Source organism: Eriocheir sinensis, chromosome 61, assembly GCF_024679095.1.
Source record: "Eriocheir sinensis breed Jianghai 21 chromosome 61, ASM2467909v1, whole genome shotgun sequence".
Classification (NCBI taxonomy): domain Eukaryota; kingdom Metazoa; phylum Arthropoda; class Malacostraca; order Decapoda; family Varunidae; genus Eriocheir; species Eriocheir sinensis.
In genome coordinates this window covers 779,008-784,921 of record NC_066569.1, presented here as the reverse complement: position 1 = coordinate 784,921, position 5,914 = coordinate 779,008, and the positions used below count along the sequence as shown (strand labels likewise).

At 62.6% G+C, this 5,914-nt stretch overlaps 1 long non-coding RNA gene across 1 annotated transcript; it reads right to left on the bottom strand.

The window, feature by feature from the left end:
* LOC126986063 (uncharacterized) lies at positions 1-4,564 on the bottom strand. Its single transcript, XR_007739256.1, has 2 exons — positions 4,365-4,564; positions 1-181 (listed from the first exon to the last, which is right to left on the bottom strand). It is a non-coding gene; the product is annotated as an uncharacterized LOC126986063 (long non-coding RNA).
* Between the last annotated feature and the right edge of the window lie 1,350 nt (positions 4,565-5,914).

Sequence of the window (5,914 nt, the reverse complement as noted above, 5' to 3'; positions counted from 1 at the left end):
TTCAACACTAAGTTCTAGTTTAATGACAGGTTCCTCACACAGTACAGAGTACAGCAACTTTCAAGGGCACAGAACAGTTAATCAGGCACAGTACAGGGGCACGGCAGACACGCACACCGGATGCACACAGCTCGCGAGCGGAGCAGCTCAACACTCTCAGCCCAGACACGCGTCTTCTCAACTTCCCTCAGCGCCTCTCGCTCGCCACTCTCCACTCTGCCGACTCAGCACTTCCTGCCCGGCGGCCCGGCGGCCCCGGGCCCCCTCCTGTCTCTCTTGTCCCAACAAGTAGAGTTGCACCATGCTGAGGTAACATTGCATCATGCTACAAGTTCATCACATTACACATACAATCATTCACATACAGCACATTCGTAACACTATCTCCCCCTTCAGAAGGCAGTCGACCCGGCTGCCCCAACATTCAACAAACAAAACATGAAATTAATCAAACTAATCAGTCCCCTGGGACATCACTAAAGTCTCTTAACCATCCCGGCCGACGCCTCTCTCGCCGAGGGCGCCGCTGGGATGCGGGCGGCGGCAGGCAGGCGGTGGCACCCAGAGCAGCGTCGTCGGCCCCAAGTACTTGCTCGGGGTCGTCACTGACATCTGCCGCTTCGCCCGCACCGCCCATGTTCTCGTTCGCCCCTTGGTCGACCTCTGACACGTCCCCTTCGCTGCAGCTGGGGCTCACGTCCCTCTTGCGCCGGTCGTATGTCTCCTTCATGGCCTGGCCTGCCACCTTGAGCTTGCCCCGTACGCGTCGGTGCACCTCAGCCAGGCTTTCCTACAGTGCCGCTGCGAAGCCAGAGCAAGCTCACGTCGGGAGGCCGCCCCGTGGCCAAATCCACCAGTAGCCTGAGCTCCCGGCCGAACATTGAACACAGAAAAATACATGCAATACACATAAATCAGTCTGTCCTCCACCACGTCCTCCACAGTCTCTTCTCGCGCCCCCAAGGGGCTCCGCCTGTCAGCCACGCCGTCGACCAGCCGTCAGTCCTCAGTGGGCTCTTCCACGCCATCCACTCCACGTGACGCTCGGGACAGTCGACACCGGCTCCTGGCCTCCACCCTCGGGGCAGGGTGCCCTCGCCCAGCCGTGACTACCTCCCCACGCAGCCATGCTCGAAAACCTCCTGGAAGCAAAGGGCACCATTCCGGTCACCCTCTCCAGCTCCCGTCCGAGGCCACCACGAGCCTTACTGGCCTGCGTCAGGTAGTCGAGGCCCAGCAAGCACGGCTCGTCTCGATCGGCGACGTCCATCGGCCGGCGCTCCACAGCGCTGCCTACGCCGATACGAGCCTCCACTGGCCCCTCCAGCAGCACACACTACCCCGGGTCAGGCCGCGCCGAGCGCTCCTCAGCCCCCGGTGTCCACTGTCACGCGTCGTGGTTACAACCGCTAAGCCTCCCACTGGCAACACGCTGGTCGGGCGGCGGCAGCTTACTCAAGGCGGGGCCCGAGGGCGGGAGACGGCTGGAAGTCGACTCCCTTCTCCAGCCCGTCCGCGCTTCCCGCCCGCGCCGCGTCCCTGGACCTGGGACAGGCACTCAAGCGGTGGCCTGACTGGCCACAGTCCTTACGGCGCGGCTGGGGGGCGTCGGGGCTCAGCCGGTCGAGGGAACGCGTCCTTCGCTCCCCCAGGCACCGACTGCACCTATGCCCCCTCTTGCCACAGCCCCCGCACGAGCCACGGAAGCCCTCCGGGCTCGCCTTCATCGACGCTGCCTTCATCTTCACCTTCGCCATCCGGCCCCGGAGGTCATGGCAGGGCGGGGCGGCAGCCGCTAGGCCGCTGGTCGTCGTCAATGCCCCGAACTCCAAGGCCCTCGTCAACGCGTCGTCGGTCCACGGCAGGGGGTGAGAGTCCTCGCCAGTCTCGTCCCTCAGCGCCCGGCAGTCCGCACAGAAGTGCTGCGTGCCGTTCTTCTTCATACCCAGAACGACTGCTGACGGCCACGGACTGTCTGTCCGCTCCATCACCCCCTGCGCCGCCAGCTCGTTGACGGCGCGCTGCAGTTCCTCCCGCCTGACCGGCACGACACGTCGGGGCGGGCTCCTGGTGGGCACACTATTTCCCGTGTTGATGTTGTGCTTCACCAACCCCGTGCAGCCCAGCAGGTCCAATCCACCCCCGCTGAACACGTCCGCGCACCGAGCCAGGGTGTGGCGCACCTTCGTCTGCGCCTCCGTCAGGTGAGCGGCGCTCCGGTGCGCCGAATCCTCCAGGAAGTCGGGCAGCGGCCTCACAGCGGCCGACCCCGCACTCCCCGACGCCTCCTCTTGTTGCTCCACCTCTTCACAGGTGCCCAGCTTGGCACCAGCGGGTACTTTCCGAGCCTCGTCGGAGGAGTTAGCCACCAGCACCGTGACTGACTCCTCCCCCGCTCCTTCGAGACTCCGTCCGGCTGCCACACCATCAGGCAGCTGCAGGCCCTCCGTGGACTCCACCGTGCCTTCCGCTGGCATCGCGTCCGACCGGCAACACAGGACCCTGGCCTCCGTCCCCGGGGCAAGGTGCAGTCGCTCCGCCGCGACTACCTCTGCACAGCCGACCTTCGGGAGCAAAGGCGCCTGTCCGCGCAGCCTCTCCAGCTCCCGTCCAAGGTCGGCACAGGCCTCGCCCTGCGGCAGGTAGTCGAGGCCCAGCACGCACGGCTCGTCTCGATCGGCGACGTCCATCGGCCGGCGCTCCACAGCGCTGCCTACGCCGATACGAGCCTCCACTGGGCCCTCAGACTGCACGCAGTGCCCTGTAACGCCACACAGCCTCTGTGGAGCGTCCTGGAGTCGTGTAGCGGCCGGCATGTCAGGCCGCCCCAAGGTCCTCTCGGCGCTCCCCACCAAGCGGCCGGGCCCGTCCACTGAGCCCCGTAGCGCTGTCGTCAGCAGCAGCGCCTTCTCATCCTCGCCCCAGCCCTGGGCAGCAGCTGGCATCTTGAACTGGGCCTTCCACGCCAACTTCCCGTCGTGCCCCGCTGGCTTAAGCCTCCCTGAGCGCGGGGAGGCCGAGGGGCCGCAGAGAGGAGCGGGCGGACCACGTGGGCGGCAAGCCGGCCGGCATGGCGGAGAGGGAGGCGGTGAGAGAGGCAACGAGGCAGGGTTAATGGGTCCGACTCCAGCACCAGCTGGACCCAAGGGAGCGGCTCCGACGGCTCCCCAGCCTCCTGCAGCCTCCACCGGCTCCGCCACGACGCCACCGGGCTTCAGGGGCCCTTGCCAGGGACCCCACGCGGAGCCCCGCCAGTCCGCCACCCGTGCACCCGCCGCCAGCACACGTGACGCCTCTTGTTCCTCCCCGCACCACGTTGCCCCCTCTCGCTGCTGCCATGGGAGAGAGAGCGGACTACGTGACCTGTGAGCTGGCTGGCATGGAGGAGAGGAAGGGGGTGAGGGAGGCAACGAGGCGGGGGCTCCCCAACCTCCTGCGGCAGCTACTGGTTCCGCCACGACGCTACCAGGCTCCAGGAGTCCTTGCCAGGGGCCCCAGATAGGCCCCTGCAGGACCGCCGCCCCGGCGCTTCCTGCCTGAACGGAGCCTTCTTCCTCCGCGTGCGACGGTGCCACCTCTCGCAGCTGCCTCTCCGCCTCCCTCAGGCCTCGGACCTCGCCTTCCTGGGTCCGCACCTCCTCCAGCCGTTCACTCCTCGCGCTGTCGCAGCCCTGGTCGGTGTAATGCTGGGTTTCCACCTTCAGCGACGAGAAACAGCTCTGGAGGACCTCGGCAAGACGGCGGGCCTGCTCGTCTGCCCTCTCTTCTGCCCTCTGAGCCTGCTCGCGTGCCCTCTCGTCTGCCCTCTCTTCTGCCCTCTGAGCCTGCTCGCGTGCCCTCTCGTCTGCCCTCTGATCCAAATCCTGCCTCATACTGGCCAGCATGGCAGCGAACAATTCCATCTGGCCCGGCTTCACCTCACCCGGGTCAGCCTCGGCCTTGCCCGTCTCCTCACCCTCACGGCGACCATTGGGGGACGCCATGACACTCGGCGCGCTTCACTGTTCACTTATCCCCACTCCTTTGACACCAAGTGTTACGCCACCCCCCCTACCACACACCATACACGGGCCGGCAGGTGGCGTGATCCCCAGAACAGCCACACGGGCACCAGTCACTCACAGCGGCCCACATCGAACACCGAGGGGAGGAGGGGACGAGGCAGGGCACAAAGGATACACGTTCAACACTAAGTTCTAGTTTAATGACAGGTTCCTCACACAGTACAGAGTACAGCAACTTTCAAGGGCACAGAACAGTTAATCAGGCACAGTACAGGGGCACGGCAGACACGCACACCGGATGCACACAGCTCGCGAGCGGAGCAGCTCAACACTCTCAGCCCAGACACGCGTCTTCTCAACTTCCCTCAGCGCCTCTCGCTCGCCACTCTCCACTCTGCCGACTCAGCACTTCCTGCCCGGCGGCCCGGCGGCCCCGGGCCCCCTCCTGTCTCTCTTGTCCCAACAAGTAGAGTTGCACCATGCTGAGGTAACATTGCATCATGCTACAAGTTCATCACATTACACATACAATCATTCACATACAGCACATTCGTAACAGTATTGTTATGCCGGACGTGTTACTTGGGTTCCGTGTCGCCGTCAGGAGACTCCGTGGGAGGGAGATATGTAAACACTTTGCACAGCTTATGTAGTTTAATATTCTTCCTTAGTAGTACACTTCACTCTGACTCTTCACTTACCACTAGCTTACTATGACTGGGACTGGCCCTCTCTCGCCCTCTTCTCCTATATATATCCAGAACAGTACAGTCTAGAATATTACAGTATATTTCAGATCATACAAGAACATGTAGCAAAAATATATGCGAGTTGGCAACACTTCCCGCCTGGCGCCTGGCCGCGCCCCGTGGGGCGCGGACGGCTCGCCTTGCTCCCCGCCCCTTTGCTCGTTTCTCCGGGAGCCTTCTAGAGGCCTATGGTCGCCGGGGGAAGCTTCCAGCACAACACTATCCCCCCCTCTTAATTGTGATCGTCCCGATCACACACTTAACTATGTACAAACATAAGAGAATTAATCAAAAACATAATAATCGTCGTATCGCTGTGGACGCCTGCGTTGTCTCTGTCTTCTGTTCGTTGCCTCCTGCGCGTCTGTCTATTGGTGCGCCTCGTCGTCGTCCGCTTCTTGGGGTGTCCCTGGAACATCTGCCGAAGCCGGGAGGTTATCTCCCTCGGCTGAAAGGGCCAGGAGGCCTACGTCGTCGTCGACCTCCTCTCGGTCCTGGACGTCCCTTGCGTTTTCGTCGGCTGCTGGGTGTCTGTAGTTGTTCCAGGTGTAGTTTCCCGGACCGTGGTAGCTACCTCCATAGGCGGTTGACGTGGACAACTTTCGGCTTGGTCTTTTCCGTTCTCCGGATTCGGTAAGTCACGTCGGAGAGGCGTTCTAGCACAGTGTAAGGGCCTTCCCAGGGGCTCTGTAACTTCGGAGACTGTCCTTTCTTCCTCTGCGGGTTGTAAAGCCAGACTCGGTCTCCTTCCTTGAAGTCAACGTGGCTTGCCCTCATATTGTAACCGCGCTTCATGGCCTCCCCGGAGAACTTCAAGGCACCTCGGACTTGATGGTGCACCTCTTCCAGCCGTTCCTCTAGTTGACGGGCAAAACTGGAGGCGTCCCTTGGAAGGCTTTCCCCAGGAGACCTTCCTGTCAGTAGGTCCACCGGCAATCGCAGCTCACGTCCAAACATCAGCTTTGCCGGTGAATACCCCGTAGTCTCGTGGGCGGCAGACCTGTAGGCCATGAGAAGCGCAGGCAGCTTCTGATCCCATGAAGACTGATCATTGTTGCACTGCTTGGCCAACTCCTGGCCCAACGTCCAATTAAACCTCTCCACCATTCCATCTGACTGTGGGTGCAGAGGGGTGGTCCGGGTCTTCTTGATACCCAGAAG